The 22,442-nt window shown below is 39.6% G+C and overlaps 1 protein-coding gene across 2 annotated transcripts in view; it reads right to left on the minus strand.

Moving 5' to 3' along the window:
* Positions 1 to 22,442, minus strand: part of bmpr1bb (bone morphogenetic protein receptor, type IBb) — a 64,397-nt gene that overhangs the window by 41,455 nt on the left and 500 nt on the right. Inside the window, exons 2-4 of one of the 2 annotated variants that reach the window (XM_085168912.1) lie at positions 19,905 to 19,966; positions 19,193 to 19,262; positions 15,733 to 15,892 (exon numbers count right to left, since the gene is read on the minus strand). The gene's annotated coding sequence lies outside the window, so the exon portion shown is untranslated. The other variant, XM_085168913.1, reaches the window with a different exon arrangement.

Genomic DNA, 22,442 nt, shown 5'->3' on the forward strand with positions numbered 1-22,442 from the left:
TAGCATGATAATAATCTCATATTTGGTAATTACATGAGTATAGTTGAGCCCTGCAGGCTTGTTTGCGAGACAAAAACATTTTATTATTAAACAAAGTATTTTGACATAATAAAACTGGAGGTTTTTTTTAATTTTTTTTTATGATTTTGGCTGAGTTAAAAAATGCTCTTTATTATTCCTGTGTAATGAAAAATAATCATACACAACAAATTCTATCTGTTTGCTCGTTCACTAACATGCACAGGGTTTAAGACTCCTCCAAACTTGCACTTTGGCTGGCAACTTTTTTGAGTAGAGCGGACTCCCTCTAGTGCACTTTAGCTTAATTAGGATAGATGAACACAGTGTGTTAGTCAGGAGAAATGAAGAATTAAAAGCACATACGACAACTAATAATGAAAAGACTTCTGGGACAGACATTTAAACTGAACTGGAAAATAAACTACGCAAGTTTGCCTTTTTCGCCCTAACATAATGACTCCACTATGAGCCGTTAAATCTACCACAAATTGTGCTCAGCTTGTACTTGCTGCTATAGTTAGATGTGGCAAGGCATGCAGCCTGTGTGGCTAAGTGCCCATAGGTACAGCAGATTGTCGGTCCACCAGACAGGCTGTCTAGGAAGGATCAATACAGGATTACATACAAATCCCTCCCTTCAGACCTTGATTTCAATTATGCACAATCGTGAAGTGTTAAGTTTTCCCTTGCAAAGCTTCTTGAATTGTCCAGACAGGCAACAACATCAGCCTTCTGCTTCTCTATTTTACACAAAACAGTTTGGCAAAACAAGAAAACTTCTTCAAAATATTAGTTTTTCACAAAATCTCAAGATAACTCTTTCTCTCTCTCTCTCTGTGTGTGTGTGTGTGTGTGTGTGTGTGTGTGTGTGTGTGTGTGTGAGAGAGAGAGAGAGAGAGAGAGAGAGAGATTGCCATCATCATGTGTGTCCATGCAGGGAGAGGAAAAAGGGAAACAGAGGAAAGCTGGCTCACACTGTTTGAGCCCACAGTGGACGAGGCTCACTTTGCAGGGTTCTATGAATAACTAAAACAGATGACTGACAGAGTGACTGACACTCATGGAAATCAACTAGGACGTTGGGTTCTATGTTGCCTGTAAAATATCCATAAAATCAACCAATAACAACTGGTCAGGCAGCACTTAATACAGTACACAAAAAGTGTCAGATCCTGAGAAAAACATCACCCTCTGAGGCTGTAAAATGAAGCCATTGCACAAGTGCCAAAAACTGCAGTTTTGAAAATGTCCACTTTAGGCTGGCTCCAAAAACAAAAGTCAATACCCATAGCTTCCTCCTATAAAAATGTCTAACCTTTAAAGTAAGAATAAAACGCTAAAGTGACTGTCAGTCTACACACTCAATTACCCCATTCCCATCTGTGACTACTGCACAGAGGGATGAGTTCATCCCTTACACACTGTGCATATTTTAGGCCGTCACACACACAGCAAGTGTCTTTCCAAAAGGTTGAACTACACACATCTACTGACATTAATAAACAAATGAATGATTAATCCTTAATTAATGTTTCATAGAGCAGGAAGAGTGTGTTGTATTTGGAGAAAAACACATGTTATCACACATCATAATGCCATAATGATCTGACACTTTTTGTGTACTGTATTAAGACATAATATCAAAGCAGTCATGATGATGAAGAAGCTTCTCGGATGAGAGGTGAAACGTCTTCAAGCAACTTAAAGAAGTCCAGATGCTTTTCTTTCCAAGTTCCTTAGATTTAAATATATTATTTTCTTATATATCTACTGCAAGTTAGAACTGGGATGTATAAATCATGTATAAACATTACGACTATTAAACACCATCCTCACTGCTATATTGTAATAAATTAATTTATAATTGTCAAATTTTAATTAAATATTTAATTAACACTTAGAACACAAAAATACAAATAAAACGTATCTCAATTTTGCACTAAAAAGATGACAATTATAGTATTTTTTATTGCTTTCAATTGTCAAAATGTGTCAAATTTGACCCTAAAACTATGTAAGCTGTTTGTTAAACTCTAAAAAGATTTAAATTTACAGACTATTAGCAGTGTGATCATCTTATCTAAGTCGCTGACCTACCCAACATGTACTAGTATCCTGTGGGGTTGTGTTTTGGAGCATTTTTAATGGAAATAACCAACAATATTATGGTTTAATGTATTTTACATGAACTGCATTTATGGCTAATATTTTGTTTTTATATTTATAGCAATATTTAGAAGCTATCTGTGTCTGTGTGACGCACCACACTAACCAAGCTATTAACTGTTAGCTGATAATTTAACACTTGAACCTGCAGCCGTCGTTCAAATGTGTTCAACTTACCAGAGCAACTATGAAAATGAAGCAGAGAGAAATGGTACCACAGCTAATGATGCTAAATCATGTGATCAACATAGCTCTTTACCAAAAGAGAGCAGACCAATCAATGAAAAGAAATAAGAGATACAACAGCCAGACTTACAAAATATTTTATATTAATCACGCTGATAACCAGTTTACTGGTGGCAGCTGACAAAAAAAACCTTGAGTAAAAACTTATACTTGCTTGGTCATTTTAAAGACCCATGACCCTGATGAAGGCCACAACCCAAAACACGTTGGTCAATTATTAAAGTTGTTCATCTTCCCTCAAGTGTTGCTGGAGTTCCTGCATTGTGAATCATTTTAAAGAAATAAATACATCATATGGAACGCCAGGACTGCCATAATGAATTAATTAAATACACCATTAAATAATTAATTAAATGTGGCAATAATTAAATAAAAATGGGAAATAATTAATTAAATAAATAGTTATGACACATTTAATTAATTAATTATTGACACATTTAATTAATTATATATGTATTTCACATTTTAATTAATTATTGACACATTTAATTAATTATTTAATGATATATTTATTTATTTCATTTTGGCAGTCCTGGCGCCTGGCTCTCATCTTGAATTAATTTTATCTGTCAACCTCACCCATCAAACTCAGGGGGCGGGGTTAACGCTGATCGACTCAAAACCATTGCTTTGGCCTGGTGGCCATTGTTTTTAGCACACAACAACCTGCATGTGGAAACTAACAGAACTGAACTTTGAAAAACCCTGTTTGAGTGTCACCAAATACAGTTTTAATATTTTTTTAGCCGAGAATGTAATGGTTTAATCTTCATGTGTCTGGTCGGTTTGTCAAGATACAGCCTCTTTGCAAAAGTGCTTCGATGATTTCGGAGATGTCTGCCCAGTCTCACGGCAAAGCGTGGGATAGACCCGCTCGCCTCGCAAGCAATCGAGCTGTTATTACCGCCGACAAAGCGCAGGCCCCGGTACACCTGTAATAATCCCCGCTGACACGGACTTCTTTTACTGAGGTTATATTTATCAGGGTTTTATTTCCTGATGTTCTTATGTGTCCTACGTGTTTCAGTCGCCAGTTCTGAATTATAACTAACATTAAAAACACATTTAAGGAGGAGAGAGAGCAAATAAATTCGATTAACAGCTGATCTTTGGGTTTTTGTTCAGTAATCAGTGTGACCTGCTTATAAAGGCATAAAAGAGATAACGTTGGTGTTTCCTCATGTAGTAACTGCTGGCTTTAACTGTACAAAGGTTGTTCGACACTATGACACACATACAGACTTCATGATGTTCGGCTAATATTTTTATTATGAATATTAATCATGAGGCTAAATGAACCTGTACACCATGGAGGAAGATCAGCATATCCACGATATCTTCAGCTCTCTGAGTTAACCCAGAGTTTCCCAGCTGACTAATCTAACTGTCATCTACGAATAATTCACGGGTCATATCAATATGATTTTACAGAAAAGCATCCTTAATACTGCCAACTATTCCAGAGACGTGAACATCTACAGCATAAAGAACACAAAAATATAGCAGTCTAACGCAACACTGTAACAGAGATGAACCGTCAGTTTGTCGCAGATCAAAGTGGAATGAAAGCGATTGGTTGAACAGGTGTGATCTGTGTTTTCTGCATTTTCATCAGCATAAGAGACTCAGCAGCAGATTACAATAACAGTTATACATTTAATAAATTACCAAATGAACGCAAGAAACGAGCAAACCTGTTCCGACAATTTGAGTTTGTGTTCCCTCAGCTGCAGACTCGCTGCTGTTTAAATGTTTGAGAGGAAGATTCGATATAAAGCAAACGTCAAACATAGACTCAGTCTGCGTTCACATTTGATATGAGGGCAGGACGGATAATGGCTGTGTCCTGTTTTAAGATCATACATGTAAAATTGTTGTCTGACCTCCGTCGATCCAGCCGCTCAGAGTTAACTGAAGTTAACTTGGATAAATTATAGTTAAGGAGTATCACAGATAACACCCACGTGAGCTGTGTGACTGTTCACCACTACACTGAAATCAGTAGGCTATTACTGAAATACACGTGCTATTTCATAAACTATGATATAAATAGGGAGGCCCTACTAACATATAGTTTTAAAGGACACCTTCCTGCCTTTAGTCTCATTCATGAGCAGTATTAGTTTTCTTCTAACGTCCAGAAGTCTGCACGATGTGTTTCATAGTTTGTAACAAACCTTTGACAGTTAAACATAACATGACAGAAAAAGCAAAAAAATAAATAAATGAATAAAAAGAGAGAGAGAGAAAAAAAAATCACACAAATTATATGTTAACCTCATTTATTTTTAGTTAAGTAAACTCAAAAAATTCTAACAGATCTGGTGCTTAGAATACAGTTGAATAACTATTAAAAAACAGATGATTATATAATATTTCTGTCCAGGTTGCAGTCTGCATTATGAACATGTAGTTGGAAACTCTGCTCCTCTCGGTGGAAATGCACCTTCTCTTTCCTCTTTGTATAAAAACATTTTAAAAGTCAGTTTAATCTCAAAATTAACTGTTAAATCCAAAACACACCAGATAAAGAAAAGCGAATAGTTCAGTCTAACACATGTGTCAGTGAACCATTAAACGTCTGTAAAACTGTGCAGTTATGAAACGTAACTTTAACCTCAGCCAAACCGATTTGCTCAGTTGTAAATAAAACAGCGAAGTAAACGTGACCCGACAGACAAAACCTGAGTGAATTAAGTCCAGCGTTTAACACTGAGAGCTAAAACTCAGGTTAGGTTTCAAAGCTGTGTGCCGGTGATTGGACATCAGCCGCTGATGAAGTGGGTTCGCCTATAAAGTGCTCTGTTGGGAAACAAGCTCCAACCGCTCTGCACTCGGGAAAAACTATATTTACTTATCTTGTGCAGAAAAATGTGCTGACATTGCGTTATATCGAGCACCGGCTGCCCAGTTAAACTGTGACTATCACCAGGTAACGTGGGTGTTTCTTGAATTAGCAGCAGGTGTTAAACAGCTGACAGGTGAGGAGGAGGATGCATGCAGGTAAACTGAGGGTCTGTTGAGCTGATCGCTGGTTTCGTGAGAAAAATGTCAGCTCGTTCTTTATGTTACAGAAGCACAGAGACACAAGACCAGGCGGAAAGACACGATCGTTCGGTGAAAATGAGAATCTGCGAATGCAAAATGTGGAACACGGAGAGTGGAATATGTAAACAAACCAGTTAACGTAACCCCCTCGGTGCACTCTGCATGCTCACTGTTAGCAGAGCTACTGAAATCTCTGAAAACATCTGAGCACTTTTGCAAACATGTTCTATGTTGACAACCTGACGAGACATGTGAAGATTACAGCGCGACATTCGCGGCTAAAACACTGTTAAAAGTGTAGTTGGTGACAGAAAAACAGGGTATTTTAAAACTACACCACCACCATTGCTGCCTGTGATTTGAAATGCATTCTGGGATACTTGGCTGCCCCAAGTCTACACAAGCAATCCATTATTTAGGATCAACCTGTTTTGACTGGCTTTGCACGTCAACCAATCAAATGTTAGAGAAGCTGCATGGGCAGCGTTAACCCCGCCCCCTGAGTTTGATGGGTGAGGCTGACAGATAAAATTAATTCAAGATGAGAGCCAGGCACCAGGACTGCCAAAATGAAATAAATAAATATATCATTAAATAATTAATTAAATGTGTCAATAATTAATTAAAATGTGAAATACATAAATAATTAATTAAATGCGTCAATAAATAATTGATTAAATGTGTCAATAATTAATTAAAATGTGAAATACATAAATAATTAATTAAATGTATCAATAATTAATTAAAATGTGAAATACATAAATAATTAATTAAATGTGTCAATAAATAATTAATTAAATGTGTCAATAATTAATTAAAATGTGAAATACATAAATAATTAATTAAATGTGTCAATAATTAATTAATTACTTGTGTCATAACTATTTATTTAATTAATTATTTCCCATTTTAATTAATTATTGCCACATTTAATTAATTATTTAATGGTGTATTTAATTAATTCATTATGGCAGTCCTGGCGTTCCATAACATCATCACTCCAGCAGTTTTAAAATGAAATCTACTGTAAAAAAAGTTGTTGATTATCCACAAAATGCAAATGTTACCCACTTACAATAATCAACTTTTTTAAAGGGAACTACTGGCTTTAATGAAAATCATGTAAGTAAAAGTCTAAGCAGACCCACACATGCTGCGTATACCCAAATAAAACATAACCACTCTCCACCCTTCAAACAAATGATAGACCAAACAGTATTTCTTAATTGTAACAAGGATATTTTAAACATATCAAACCACAATGGCACTGAGCCAAATTACTGTATTTACTTAGCTAATTCCGAGAGCTTTTAAACTTTGAAAGCAACACTGCCAAACTATCAACAACAGGGGAACACACATCTGCCTCATCTGTCAACACATCCCAGCAGAGCCAATAACAAACCCTGAGCTCCGAGTGAGGTAGCAGAGAGGTCAGTGGACGGAGCAGAAGGAGAGGAGAGAATGAGTGTCTATTCACTGCATGCTCACCAGGCCTACACTCAGTCTGCCCAACCCCCTGGGAACTAAAGCCACAACGGGCAACCTGAAACCCATGATATCATCCTCAGAAAGCACAAGCTACCAGGACCAGAGAGAAAGTGTACCAAACCCAAAGTCAACATCACACAATTGCTCGGTTTAATTGTATTTAAAGAGGAGCAGCTGTAGGAAATTAAGAGGTTCACCAGTAAAGTATTGTACCTGTGTGACAACATGCAAAATCTCTCGAAATCTGGCTGACTTATAAATTATACACTGACTCTAATGGCAACCTTTGTTGCAACAACATAAAATGCACTACCTTCAAATCGTCACTTGAAGCTGGCTCCAAAAATGAGCCAAGCCCCTTTTTTGCTTATTGGCATGGTCAGGTGTTGACTTACAAGTGGGTCCTGAAACTGTGGACATGCTAGAACCGCTAGATGTCTGCTAGGCTTCACCTTTGCTAACGAATAACTAACTGTACCCACAGACTTTCCGAGAAATCTGTGTACCAGTTTGTTTGTTTTATTTATTTATTGTTGGTGGGGGCATTCAGTAATACTATTATTATTGAATGCATTAGTTGTTGCCATAATTATCAGGTTTTGGGTCTTAGTAACACAATTATACACTGTATATAAAAGATGGCATTAGACACTCAGTTTGAGCTTTTTGCCATCTTGGTATTCTGAAACCAGACAAGATTTCATTTTGTTTAGTGATATTTTTTTTTTAGCTTTTGAAGCATTTTTTTCTATTTGCTGGTGCATTTGAATTGTCAGCACCACAGAGAATGCAGGTTTAAGTCATGTCACATTTTAAATTTGAAACTCTGTCCATCCTTTATATACAGTCTATCACAGTACCTATACAGTGTATGGATGCTATTCTAGTTAAACAGTGCTCGCTGATAACTTAACCCTCTCATCTAATTGGGTTCACTTTTAGCAATGGCAAAGGTCAAATGCCAGATAGGTTTTGGGTATATATTTACGATTGCTATCCTTAAGAGAGATGAAGTCTTTGAGCTTTGACTGAAAACAGGCATAAAAAATTCTCTATCATGCCTCATTTGTTGCTTCTGCAAGCCATAACTGAAACACCACTTTCAAAAGATGAGGTGAAGAGATTTGGGTCATTAATAGTCATTAGTCATTTTATGCTAAATATATATGATAAAAATCTTTTTCATCAGTCGATAAATCTTTGATCAAGAAATCTGCTGGTTTCTTTTTGATTTGTGTTCAGAAACTGCAATCCTTTCTTTCTGCTTTTTCTGCTTGATGATGGTTCGCATCTTATGAGGTTGCATTCACAAAACCTCGTCTTGATTGCTAACATAGAAACGTGCACCTACAGTAAATGGAAACATGCACCGCACTTCCTGTGCAGTCAAAAAGAGGGTTTCCTTTGCAATATGAACATCTTTCTTAACACCCACATATCTTGTCCTTAACGTGGTCTTGGTTTCCATTTTCTAGCTGATATATCTCTGATTGCTCCTTTTTTTAGCCTCATGACCTTTTCACTCTCATACCCACCTATTCTCACCCCTTATAAAAAGACAACGCCAACTCATATTAAAAGGAAACTTTCAACCTTTATGCTTAGTTTTCAAATTTAATACATTTTAAAGCAGAGAACCTAAAGAACAAGAAATAACTTGAACAAAACTCAGATAACTATCATTCTGTGTATCTTATTACTGCTGCGATAAATTACTGGTTGCATGAATTAACTTATTGTAAATCATGTTTGTTTAAAAAGGGGGGATTAAAGTTTCTGTGAGTCTACAGATGACTCATCATGAAGAAATGTATTGTTAAGTGAGTGGCCTGGTATTCTTTTATAATTATATCCAGCCTGGGTTTGAGCCAATACAAAGAAAATAACGTTAAGAAACAATTTCCATATTACACAAATGCATGCTTTGTAAACCAAATCAGACACTGATTTGTATCAGTCCAAATTCATTTCAGTATTGCCCTCCATTTAATCCCTCTTCCAGAAAGTAGCCTCTGAGCTGCACTTGTCTGAAAATGAAAAGGTTAGTGGAAAATACAGATAAAAACACATACTTTTATTTTTTTTTACACTGAGATGTAGTGATAAATGTCTTCCAATTGGGAAAGGTATGGCAATGTTAGTGGAGACCCAAACAGGCAGTATTTTTAGTGTGTGTGTGTGTGTAGAGTGGGAGAGGACAAACGGTCAAACATGTCATCACATGCTACACATGATGGATGGCAGTTTCCGCCTTCTCCAGAAGTTTATGTAAAGGACTCCTACTGCTGTTCAGCTTAATGGTATCCAAGGGTGACAACCACAAGGCTTTTCATCTGAAGTGTCCGTCTAACACAGAAAATGGAACCTCAGGCCACTGCAGACTATATCACTCTTAACTGATGGGCATTACTCCATCAATATCATTAGCTTGCTGCAGTGTTTTCAAACAGCAACTAATTTAATCTTTTCAGCGCTGCAAACCATAACTAGCTCTCATATACTTAATCCTATAGAGACAACAACATATTCATCATGGTGATTGGGATGGCCTGTTTTAAGGACTAACTACATCCTTTTTGAGAATGAAGTGGGTAAAAAGTCACTGAAATGTCACGATGATCCTCTGCAGTATGTTTATCATTGTTTATTGGATGCTAATCAGCAGTTATGGCTTTCTTATGATCTCTGCAGTTTGCATTTGAAGGCTCTGTGTGAAGGAATGTAAACAATCATGGTGACCAACTTCAGTCTCATTATGGCTTCTGTTTGTTTATGACACTAATCTGTGGTTGTTGGCCTTCAGGATGAAGTCATAACTGCTGCTGTATTTGTGTGTGTGTGTCACTGCAGAAAAGCAGTGTCCTTGGTTTTGATTGGCAATTTACTGTAATACTGTACGCTATTTTACATCAGCAGATTCATAGTCCACTGTGCAGATAAGTTTTGTACAATTGTGTCACACACTGCACAGTTTTCAGTTTTCAGCATGGCATACTTTCTCCTTCACATGAGACATCAATCCTGCACCTTCATTGGACTGGCTTGTGATCAAAGTCTGTCAGATTCACTGGTGATGATTCTTCTTTATGGTTCAATGTCAAAGCAAGGAGACGGCACACTGAGTTATACATGCCAGACATAGAAACAGCTGTCCTGTCACTCTGTATCTAATGAAGACAGACAGTGGGTAAAGAAACGATTGGATGCAGTGATCCATCCTTTGAATTCACAGGGGACTGAGATGGCCATGAACTCTATTTGTACTGGGTCCCCAATATAAACTTGCGCATCTGCGTAAGACAATTACAGCCTGATTAGGTTTCTGCAGCAACATATAAAGTGAAACAAGAGATCTATAGCAAGAACTTAATCTTCAAAGTCTGATTATGTATGAATTTAAATACAGACAGCAGTCAAATTTACCATCACATGAATGAATTAAATCATGGTGTGACTGGAAAAATAGCTTAGATTTACATTGTGTAAAATATCACCACTAGATGTGCGGTCATCTGAGATCTGTTTTCTTACCCCTCCCATTTCAAGCGCATAATTCTAGCTATGGTGGTTTCTGTTAGTGTAGGATATCAGTCTTCTGTTTACCTCAGCTATCAATATGTGTCAGTGTTTATTTACTCTGGAGGAGACTGTCAAACTTAATTAAAAGAGTCCAATACAAGTCGAAGAGTTAATAAGGCTCTGACGAATTCTTGTCCGCTTGCTGAGGATATCCTGAACTTTTCTTATGGTAAGCGCTGCTGTTTTTCCCGCCCTTAGCCTCTGTTAGCTGCTGTTAGTCAGCAAAATTGGTATGGCCCAGATCTGGCCCACACAATGTGCTTATACATGGCCCGCATACCGCAAAGAATGACGGCCCTTTGGTGGCCCAGATCTGGTTTGCCAAAGGTGGCCCATACATGGGCCAGCACAAGGCCAGTTGCAGACACACTGGTGGTCCTTTGCTGGCCCACGTGTGGATTATCTCTGGCAAACCTGGTCTGGACCACCAAAGGGCCGTCATTCTTTGCGGTATGCAGGCCATGTGTAAGTTGTGTGCAGCCATGGGCCAGTTGCAGACACAAATGATAAAACTCTGTTCAGACAGTGAATGGACTGATTCTTATATAGCGTTTTTCAATTCTACCAGATTACCCAAAGTGCTCTATACAACACGCCACAGTCACCCAATCACACACTTTCTCTTAACTGAGTGCTTTCTAACTACATTCATACTCAAACTCTTGACATGCAGACTGGATGAGCCAGGGATCAAACCACTAACCTTCCGATCAATAGGTGACCTGCTCTACCGCCTGAGCTACGGCCACCCACTGGCAGAGATGAGTAAACCATCACTAGGTTTTGGATATAGTGTAAACTCACAAACCTGTCAAACCTGCATTTGAAACGTTGGCTACCATAGCAGTATAGTATTGCAACATGGCATTTGGGTCTTCTAACTAAAATAAGAAAATAGGAACATAAATAGTGCATCATTGCCAGACCTGGCCCACATCTGGTTGACATACACTCTGCCATAACACCGATCACTCAGAAGTGGCAGCTTGATGCCAGATCCCGCCAGACCTGTTTTCTATGGGCCTGGGCCACATAAACCAACCCACAATCGAGCCAGATGTGGCATGCCATCACATAGATCACATCACATCTATGCCAGGCCTGGCCTATATCAGGATGACATACGTCTTATCATGCCAGAAGTCAGCCAGCAGTGCCGGCTTGATACCAGATCCGGGCCAGACCTGCTTGCTATGTGGGCATTAGTGAAACTAATGTTTGAAACTAAGTTAAACCTAACATTGTTGGGCGGAGACACTTTGCAAATAAACTTGTATAAGATGGGAGAATGTGATGAAATTGTTTATCAGAGGGAACATGAGATATTTTTTTTCGACACTAACATTAGCCGGCATAATGTTAGCTTAAAACCCTCTGCTGTTGATCTTAAGCTAGCTCACTGTTAGCTATCAGACAGGAGGGTTGCATGTCAAATCTGCTGACAAGAAGTAACTGTTACAATATTGGGACCAAATGAGCATGTTTATGCACGTTTCTGTGTGTTGGTGCCATGATTTCAGTTCAGGACATGAGGGTTAACTTGAGTAGGAAAAGGATGATATTTTCTCCAGATGTGCATCACGTTTTCTTTTTCCTTCACGTTTTCGCTTCTTTGGTGAAGGGGAACCCTTGTCAGATGATAAAAGACAGGTATGAGTTTGAATTACAGTTTGCCACTAAATCACATAACCAGAGTAGTTAGAATGTATTGATGACTACTGCCATTAGACAGCTATCTCTACAGATGCACATGCAAGCAATCCTTTCAATCATCAACCTGGTAATTAAAACTGTACCTATTATAGAAGGGACAAACAGAAGCTACAAAACATTTAGTATGCTACAAAAAAGCAGCAGCAAACGCAACATATGTTCAGCACTAAGTTGCAATGATGATCCTCCTTCCTTTTTTCAAATGTATTCATGTAGTGGACTTCACTTGTACTAACCCCTTGTACTAAACTTGACAAACATGCACGCAAACAACAGAATGTACCATTCCAAACATGTTGGAACAGACAAAGTTTGTTCTGAGTGAAAACCCTAAGGGCTTTGTCCTTGCCAGAGCATCTCTCAACCCCCGTCTTCTATCCCAACATCCTTCATCCTTCTGATGAAACCCTGGGGAATGTTCAATTTTAGGGACTAAACTCCAGATTTGCCCCTAAAGACTGTCTCTCTCCCTTTGCTCTGTTTTGCTTGGTTTAGGCCAATTTACTGCTTGCAGTTATACTATTACCACTGTCAAGCCACCATATTCCCACAAGAGCGAGAGAATATTCCCACAGTACAGTCCTGATGTGCAGCTTACACCAACACTGAAACCTAGTAAAACAACACTGAGGAGGACCTCTACGAGCTTTGCCAACAGGCCTTATTGACAAGTTAGGACCATTAACTTTACTCGCTTGTTGACACTGGTTTGCCGCGATGCCCCATCATCAGTCAGTCTTGAGTGCTTTGGATGAATCCCAGTCAGACCTGAATCATGAAGCTGGAGGCAGATCTGGGAAACAGCGACCACAGTTGAGTCCACACACAGACAGTGGCCAAAAAAACTCTGCCTCCTCTCTGTCCAAAGCTGTCAATGTGACTGTGGCAATCCTGTCCGTGATTGATGACCGTGGCTCTGCATATTTCTGAAGCTGACACGTGCTGCCTCTGTTGGCCGGGTGTCCTCTCTGTTCTATTTTGTTTACATTATTCGTCTTATTTCTCTGACCAGCCCAGCTGTCGAGTGCATATGGAAGGGTTTTTTTTTCCATGCCCTCAGTTGTCCAGGTATGTGTAACAAAATCTTGAGTTCTGTTTTGAAAACCCTGGGAGTTCCAGTCGTTTTCACATTTGAGGTTTTTCTTTAAGCTCCCCCACCCCCGCCTTCCCTCTCACCCACTTGTACTCCCATAGAATTGTCCACCCAAAGCTTCTGACTGCTTAATTTGTAGCACTTCCAAAAAGTAAAACAAACATAGGTTTAAAAAAAAAAACAGTGGGCACCACCCAGCATCTTGACCACTTTATGTAATGAAGTAAAAAGGCCTCTGTGTGTGCCTACATTATTAGTGTTTTTAAAATCGGGCATTTTCAGCTTACCTTTTATGTTGGCATCAGAGAGAAAAAAGTTACTGACTTTCCAATTTCTTCATGTTTTATTCTCAAAACATGAGCTTTCGGCTTGATCCTATGAAAAAATGACCAATCAAAATAATTGTTCGAGGTTACAGCACACAGTTGGAGAACAAAAGGAGCACCTGTCTACCAACACAAGTACAAGCACAAACCAACACATCAAAACACACACACTTCATAAAAGTTTGGGGAGTGAGAGTGAACTCTAAAACAGGGACATAGCTGTTTCATCATACAGTCTTGCAGGTTAGTCACTCAAACTTAACTAGTTATTTCATCTTTTGCATGACCCTAAACTGAAGCAGCTGATGCTGAAATCAGACAAAGATCAGGTATAAATGTTAGGTTCTTTAAACTGAAAAAAAGTTAATCGAGTTAACAGAATCAGACCCACATACGAGTGTGTGGATCCAACAGGCTTTCAGACTGCACAAAATGTCCCAGAGTCTACATTTTCAATGCTTTACAAACAGATGCAAAGTATCTTGCCTATGAGTGAATTTGACTGTAAGAAAGAAACTAACCATGAATTCCTTATATGTCTACATGCATACAAGGTCGGTAAAAAGGTTGAAGCAGTAGAGCACAGAAACCAAGTAACCATCTCCTGATCCTTAAAATGTGATCTGTGCATTGTGGCACAGCAACATTGGTGCATGCAGCTCCACATGTGTCACCACACAGAAGAAATTAACAGCTGTAACTTCTCTTAAACACCTGCAATAACAATCCAGCGTGTAGCAGGTTAGCTAGCTTCCCTGCTCTCCCTCTCTTTCTTTGCATTGTCATTTGATCCAACCTCTGCCCTACGTAAAATTCTCAGAGCTACAGAAGAGGTTTGGAAAGCAAAGCAGAGAGGCCGGTCTCTTCTGAGTCTGGATACAACCGTAAGTAAAGATGAAGGAAGAATGAAAGATTGATGTGGCCAAAATGTGTTTCCCTAGGACGTTAATTTAGAAAGCAGGACATACTCTCCACTGAGTCTGTATCAAGTCTTTTTTAGACCACAGTTGGAACTGAAATACACACAGAGTTACCAGTGAGGCTGGGTGGCTAAAATAAATATGCTGATATTACTAAGCAGTCACATTTAAAACAACAAGTCTTCCAAAGGCGTCGCTTTAGTTGTTTCCCATATCTTCACTTGAGGGCAGACCCAACGCAACTTGAACTAATTTATTTAGAGGAGCCTGGAGCTTTTCTTTCACTGATGTCATCAGTCATCTTTGCCGCAAATACAGAAAACAAGTAACTTAATCGCAATTGCAAACACTGCTACCTAGGTGAGTCAAATTAGGCTGAATGCCAGCGAGTAGCTGTAAAAGGTTTAACGGTTAAAATTTCAAGATTTCCAGAGTAATACACGATAAACTTCCACACAGAACAAATAATATCTTCTGGAAAACAGATCACAAAAAAAAAAAGAAAAAAAAGTTGGGAAAGCCTTGAAAACCATGACAGCTCAACACAAATGCAAACTGTTTTAACAAAGGACAACAGGTGTCATTAAAGTGTAACTGTCCACCAGAGATATATTCAGCAAACGAGGCTTGGCAGCTTGTAGCTGCTCTCATGCAACATACAGTAACTTGACTCACCTTTTGTTTGCTGCAGTAGTTTATTTAATCTGAGGTTATAGTGCTTTTCATGAAGTGTTGACACGAGTTTGTCACCTGTTACCTCTTTTGGCTCATTCCCTAATCTCGCGACTAATCCCAAACCCTGTCAGGGATTCCACCGTGTGTCGTGTCTGACAATGTATGTGTGTGGTTGTTTCCAAATAAAGCAGAGCGAGCAGCTGGGATCCAAACATCACAACAGAAGCTGACGACATGGTGAAGTGAACAATTAATCTCCAAACGCTGTGAACGCGACTGACAAATGCGGAACACTTTATCTTGGCAGGATCTTCTCATGTGGTTCAAGGTAATGCTATTTTTAATCATCGGCACACAGAGCGCTTCATTCTTCACCGTATGTTCCAGGATGAGACTGGGTCTTTAATTAACAGATTAGCATTGATATGAGATGTCATTCTGAATACAGACTCACCTGATCTGATCTATGCAAACTCAGCTTCTTCTACTGAAGTATCCTCCTCCTCCTCTTCTATTCCCTGGCTTTAAAATGCAAATCTCTGATGTCAGCACATTTCCTCGCAGACTGCCTCACAGGTATGACTCTGAATACCCTCTGCCCTCTCCCAAACCTGCTGGAAAACAAAAGACACACACAAAACCCATTTTGCAATCTGTCATCAAGGGCTGGGAAGCAGGAAAAATACGCACGAGACAGAAATTGATTTCATGTGTTTCTCCATCTCCTCTCGCAGTCTGACTGGCACTCACTGTCGCTTCCTATTAATCAGACGCGGTGCAGAAAAAGGTCGACAGCAGAGCAGACATGCTGAGGACCGTAGAACAAAGCTTTTTCAGATTAGTATGTTGAAAGATCAAACTGTCAAATGAGATCAGGGTGACATGTTTTGAATGAGGTGAAAGGCAGAGCCCGCTCTTTATACACATATAAGGAAATATGAACTTCTCAGGAAAAGAAGGCAAGCGCCATGAAACATATTTCAGAGACCTTGAGACAATATTGTATGAGCAAAATTACAGTGAGCCACAGCTGGGTGCTGAAGTGAAACAGCGAAGTTCCTTCACGGTGCAAACAGGTGACTCGTACTGTGTTTCTGGGTGGTCTCGGCTGACCTGTATTTTCTTAATAAACCAGTTAGGGTGTAATTATAGGCTGTCGAGCTGCCAGCGTGTCAGACTTGTATGTGTGAGTGAAAGTGCTGACAGTGTCATATCAGCTGTGTGAACTTACATGTGAACCATATACACACAAAAATGGAGAAAATATTTGCATAACTGTAATTTTTTTTTGTTTTAGTATCATCTTTTTTTCCACCCATGCAGACTCACACAGCTGTCTTTTATTTGCCAGGATCCAGCAGCAAATGGTGATACATTGTGAACTTTAACACACAGATTCTTGACATTCTTTATGGGTGTGAGTTACTCTCCAACTCAAACTGGTGTTTGGCTTCAGGACGCTTTTCTTTCCGGACAGCAGGTCACTGTCGCAGAAGGAGTTCAAGCAATCCTTTCCCACATATACAGACTATTATTGACCTCTGTACATGCAGGAAGTCCATTTTTTCACAGTCTTGCACAGGTTCAGCTCCCTGACTGAACACCACTTGAAACAAGGACTCCAGGTTTGGAGCTGCATCAGCATATTTTGCTGTGTATGACGGGTCTTGCAGCGGCACGCTCAATGTTGCTTAATGTAAAAGGAATGCTAATTAAACGATGCAACAAGCCAACTCAGGGCCGAAACCAAGATGCAAAGATATAAAAATGTATCCATGAGCTACTATATGTTTATATTGCTGAAATGCACTATGCAAGTAGGCTGAAATATTTTTTATGCAGGAAAATATGTAGAAGTATCAATCACAAGATGACCTTCCATAACGCCACTGAGCTCTCAGACCGCATCCATCCTGAAAGAGTATTACATGTTTTTATACACTCACCGGACACTTTATTAGGTACACCTCCCTTTTGTCTTGAGAACTGCCAAAGTTCTTTGCATCATAGATTCAAGATATTGCTGGAAACATTCATCAGAGATTTTGGTCCATATTTACATGGCAGAATCACACAGTTGCTGCAGATTTGTTAGTTGCACGTGCAAGACGTGAATCTCCTGTTCCATCCAAAAGGCGCTCTATTAGATTGAGATCTGGTGACGATGGAGAGATTTGAGTACAGTGAAGTCATTGTTGTGTTCAAGAAACCAGTTTGAGATGATTTGAGCTTGATGACATGGCACATTATCCTGCTGGAAGCATCCATCAGAAGATAAGTACACTGTGGTAATAAAAGGATGGGCATGGTCAGCATCTGCTCAAGTAAATTGTGGGTTTTATATTGTTCTCAGTTGGTACTGAGGGCACCACCTCAGTGAGTGACACCCAGAGTGGTTTCTGCTGCTGTAGCCCAACTGCTTAAAGGTTTGATGTTTTGTGCCTTCAGAGATGATCTTCTGCTAACCTTGGTTGTGACGAGTGGTTATTTCAACTCTTGCTATCCTATCAGCTTGGTCCAGTTTGAACATTCTCCTCTTACCCGTGGCATGAACAAGGTACTTTTGCACAGAGAACTGACACTCACTATTTTCTTTTTTGTGGAACATTCTCTGTAAACCCTAGTGATGGGAAAATCCCACTAGACCTGCAGTTTCTGAAACACTTAGACCAGCCAGTCTGGCACTAACAGCCATACATGGTCAAACTCGCTTAAATCACCTTTCTTCCCCATTCTGATGCTCAGCTCGCAGGTTGCCTTGACCTGCAGCTCAGTGCATTTAGGCACACACACAGTTCCTAAATGCACTGACTAGAGAACAAACTGTTATCTATTAACGAACAGTTGAACAGGTGTACCTAACAAAGCGGCTGCTGAATGTAAACCGGATAAAGATAAATCATACTGGGAGGTAAAAGTTGTACTTCACAGTTAAAAGGAATGTGGAAAAGGGGTCCTCTTGTCTCATCAGTCAGACCATGGCTATCTTCAAACCTTCATTTTTACTAACCACCTGTAAAGTTTTGTGACTGTGTCGTTCACAGTTGTGATACAGACAAACAACTGCCAAAGAACTCAGACTACAGCTGTGGCTACAGCAGGTTACACAGAGACAGAATCAAAGGGTGAAAATAACATGACTTACACTTGTTTGAATTGGATTTGATGAATTCTTCTGGTACTCATTTATACTGACATTTTGCATTTTTGGATTTCTGTGTCTATTTCCTTGTTTCAGCATCGTCTTAACATTACCACAATTAAATTTCTTTCTTTTTTTTTTTGTTTGTCTTATTTTTATGAGAAGGTACATTCATCAATACAGTGCTCTAGTAATTTACTCAGGTGTGTTTCTGAGAGTGTCTAAAATTTACTACACTATATCAGATGTTGATCTTCTTCATTTCAGTTAGTCAGGTCAGTAGAGGGAGTCTGAGCCTGACCCAAAACTTGAGTGGAGAAAACAGGATTCTATTATAGTCAGAGCGGTTTATTTTACATAGCCTATCAACAGGCCGAGCAGAAAGTCAATTAGCCTGCCACTTTGGAGGCCAACTGCACGCACACACACACACACACACACACACACACACACACACACACACACACACACACACACACACACACACACACACACACACACACACACAGGATGAGCTCTGTCAAATACTACCTCTAACTCCAGGAAAACAGAAAACGTGATCAATACAGCTTTTAGTTTTGGATTACATTTTCTTCACAATATTATCGGTGTGGAGCTTCAAGTGAGACCACTCAACTTTACATTTGTGAGTTCCCATTTAACAAAAGAGCTCGGTTTTACAGTCAGTCATGTGCATATAAACAGATACTATTCCATTTATAAGAAATGTTCTCAGGCACATGGATAGAGAGTGCATGAGAGTTTGACTCACCATCCAAACCCAGGGCATCAGAAAGCATCCTGTCACCATGCCCAGCCAGAGCTTCAGCACTTGTCCTTCTCTGGAAGAAATAAAAGTGGAAATACTGGAAGAAGCTCATATGTCTGTCATAAAACTGCAGACTAAATTTCAAACTCAGGTCATTTCCCCACTTTTGCATTAACCCAATCACGCAAGGTACCCTTCTCCTTTCTGCTCTTTGATCTTCAATCATCTTCCACTCATCCTCTTTTTTTTTAATACAATCCTATTTTTCTCCAGTAATACGATGAACTTACAGGCAACCTCCCATCATCTTCATTAGTCTTTCATCAGCAACCCTACATAAAACGATGAGTGGGTCATTTGTACTTATGTGTTTGTGAATTAGCATTAATTGTCAAAGTCCCAGGGGAATCTAAGCTAACTGAAACAAGATCGACTATTTCAGATTGGAACATGTAACCTGTGCTTCCAGGTTAATTATATCCAGAGAGGAGTAATAGGAAAAATCTACGAATGGTAATGACGACAGAAACTTATCATTTAAAATAAAGAATTTAACTAAGGCAGGATAAGATTTCTGAGAGAAAAGCTTCCCAGGTGCCACCTATGTTAAATACTGTTCCTGTTTCAAAGAGCTTAGTATGGAGATTTTAGGATGGGATGACAGACAGTAGCGGACAAAATATGAGTGAATGAATGGCAGATGGAAAAGCCATACCTGTGGAAAATTCTTGATGTGAGATGCTCTTCCTTCAGGGAGTGCACACAGAGGAGAAGAAGCTAAAAGAAATGATGAAAACATATAGAGTCCTGGCAGCTGGAAAAGGCATTGAGCAAAGCCTGTCTGTAACTGGATCTCTGATAGTTTGTATCTCGATATACTCCATTTGTCTCTGTGCTCATGTTACATGAGTGTGAGGTGATGAGCTAAAGTCTTCATTATTGCTTTTTTTCTGCAGCCCTGACAAAACTCTATGAGTAAAAACTTCTCCCTCCTCATTACCTGTGCGGTCCTCAAATACTGCTCCTATTGAGCTTGTTAATATGCGGCAGTGATCTCTGCCTGGATTGGCTGTCCTTGCTTCCTGTAATTATAAGGGAGGAAACTTGAGGTGAAAGGTCGCAGCTTGCTAAGTTTAGCCCTGTGGACAAATCCAGACATAGGCCAGTATCTAACCACAGTGATTAGGAGTGTTTGTGCATTTATGTGCACCACACACATAAATATGATGCTATTTGATTTAAAATTCTGATTTGTCTAAAGCCACATATCCATCACTTGTGATTCCTCATCATTGCTACACATTTCCACCCGTGAAGGTTTCAATCAACCAGATGAAGAAATCTATTGGTTAATTACTCTTAGTCAACACTGCAGTCCATACAGAGCTCTGTGGGAACTCCATCTGACATTTTTCACAGACAGGGCCGCCCTCATGCTGCTGCATAACAGGCCTAACAAGTAGAATATACACACACTGTGTTAGTCATCAGTGCCAGAGAGTCCACCACACTGAAACACTTGTAGCAGGAGTCTGCGGTAGACCACAAAGGGCTGCCTTGCCAGCCACCCTCACTTGACATGCCATCATGCCTAAGGACAGGCGTGACTCCTGCCAGGGGCAGAGCCAGGGCAAGAACCGGGTGGTGGGCGGTGGTTTGATCACTCTCTGTGAGTTTAATATTACCAATAAACACTCACTCTGTTGTGCCTCAAAGAGCCTCTCTGTCTTGTAGAAAGTTAGAGGGGCTGCTGATGTGTTCCAAGACTACACCACAGGCCTGAATGAGGTGTATTGCTCCCACCGGGCTCAGAGATAGTCGTGTAAACATGAGACGATGTCATAGACAGTTTACTTTGTGTCATCCGTTCAGTGGTCAAATATTTCCATCAACCCTATGCCACTGAACTCTCACAGAGAGAACAGTCCCCCACATACAAGCTCCTGAATAATCAGGCCCCATCTTGTGTTAAAGACCTCATGGTACCATATCATCCCAACACAGCACTTCACTCTCAGGTTTGCTGGCTTAATTGTGGTTCATGGTATATTTAAAATTAGAATGGGAGGCACAGCCTTCAGGTTTCAGGGCCCTTTTCTCTGGAACCAGCTCTTAGTTTGGATTCAGGAGACAGCAACTCTCATTACTCTACTTTCAAGGCTAGGCTTAAAACTTTCCTTTTTAATAAAGCTTATAGTTAGGGCTGGATCAAGTGCCCCTGAATCATCCTTTAGTTATGCTGCAATAGGTCTAGGCTTCTGGGGGATTCCCATGAGTATTTCTTCTTCACTCATTAGGTCTTCATACACCACTCTGCATTTAATCATTAGTGATTATTTATCTCTGACTCTCTTCCATAGCTCGTCATTTGTCCTGTCTTCCTCCCCTCAGCTACAGATGGACGCCCCTCCCTGAGCCTAGTTCTGTCAGAGGTTTCTTCCTGTTGAAAGGGAGTTTTTTTTCTTCCCACTGTCGCCAAGTGCTTGCTCATAGCTGGTTATCTGATTGTAGGGTCTTCACATTACAATATCAAGCACCTTGAGTGCTTGTAAAATTAGTAATTGTAATTGTAATTGTAAAATTGAATTGAACTGTTAATACCTTCAATCTACCTCTAGTCATAGAGGCAGTGTAAATCTACGTATTTTATCCCCCCTGCATTATCTACATCCCAGCTGACCAATAAGTACAACAGTGGCAAATCAAATTAATCACAGTGATTACATGATTACATAGACTTTGATTATATCATATGATCTTTATCAGCTGATGGAGTTTACCCAATTTGATATGTAATCAGTTTAATAAGTCAGATTAAACACCAATAATGTATTATAAGTGAACTACTGGGCTAACCTTATCTGGTGATGAAGATGACCGTCATAATCAATGCAATGAAAACAACTTTGAATATCTATCGCAAAATTGGCCAAATTGTCGAATTTAACAGGGGAGACCTTGATAACAACTTTACTCAGTGGGTTAAAACAACTGTTTCTTATCATAACGCAACTCCGAGGCCATTGTCCATCTGACCAGGCATCAAAGATGTACCGCCGCGATCAATTTAAGCATCATCAGCACCGTCACAGACTCCACCAATAACGCTGTCCGGCGTCGCGCAGATCGCCCGCAGCTGCTGCCACTAAATAACCCCCCTCGTAGGGAGTCAAATAAGCACTTCGGCTGAATTCATTTGAACAGTAGCACGGAAAACAAATCACGGACCCCTTCGGGTTTCACTGACGAAAGT

This window comes from Neolamprologus multifasciatus, chromosome 7, assembly GCF_963576455.1.
Source record: "Neolamprologus multifasciatus chromosome 7, fNeoMul1.2, whole genome shotgun sequence".
Classification (NCBI taxonomy): Eukaryota; Metazoa; Chordata; class Actinopteri; order Cichliformes; family Cichlidae; genus Neolamprologus; species Neolamprologus multifasciatus.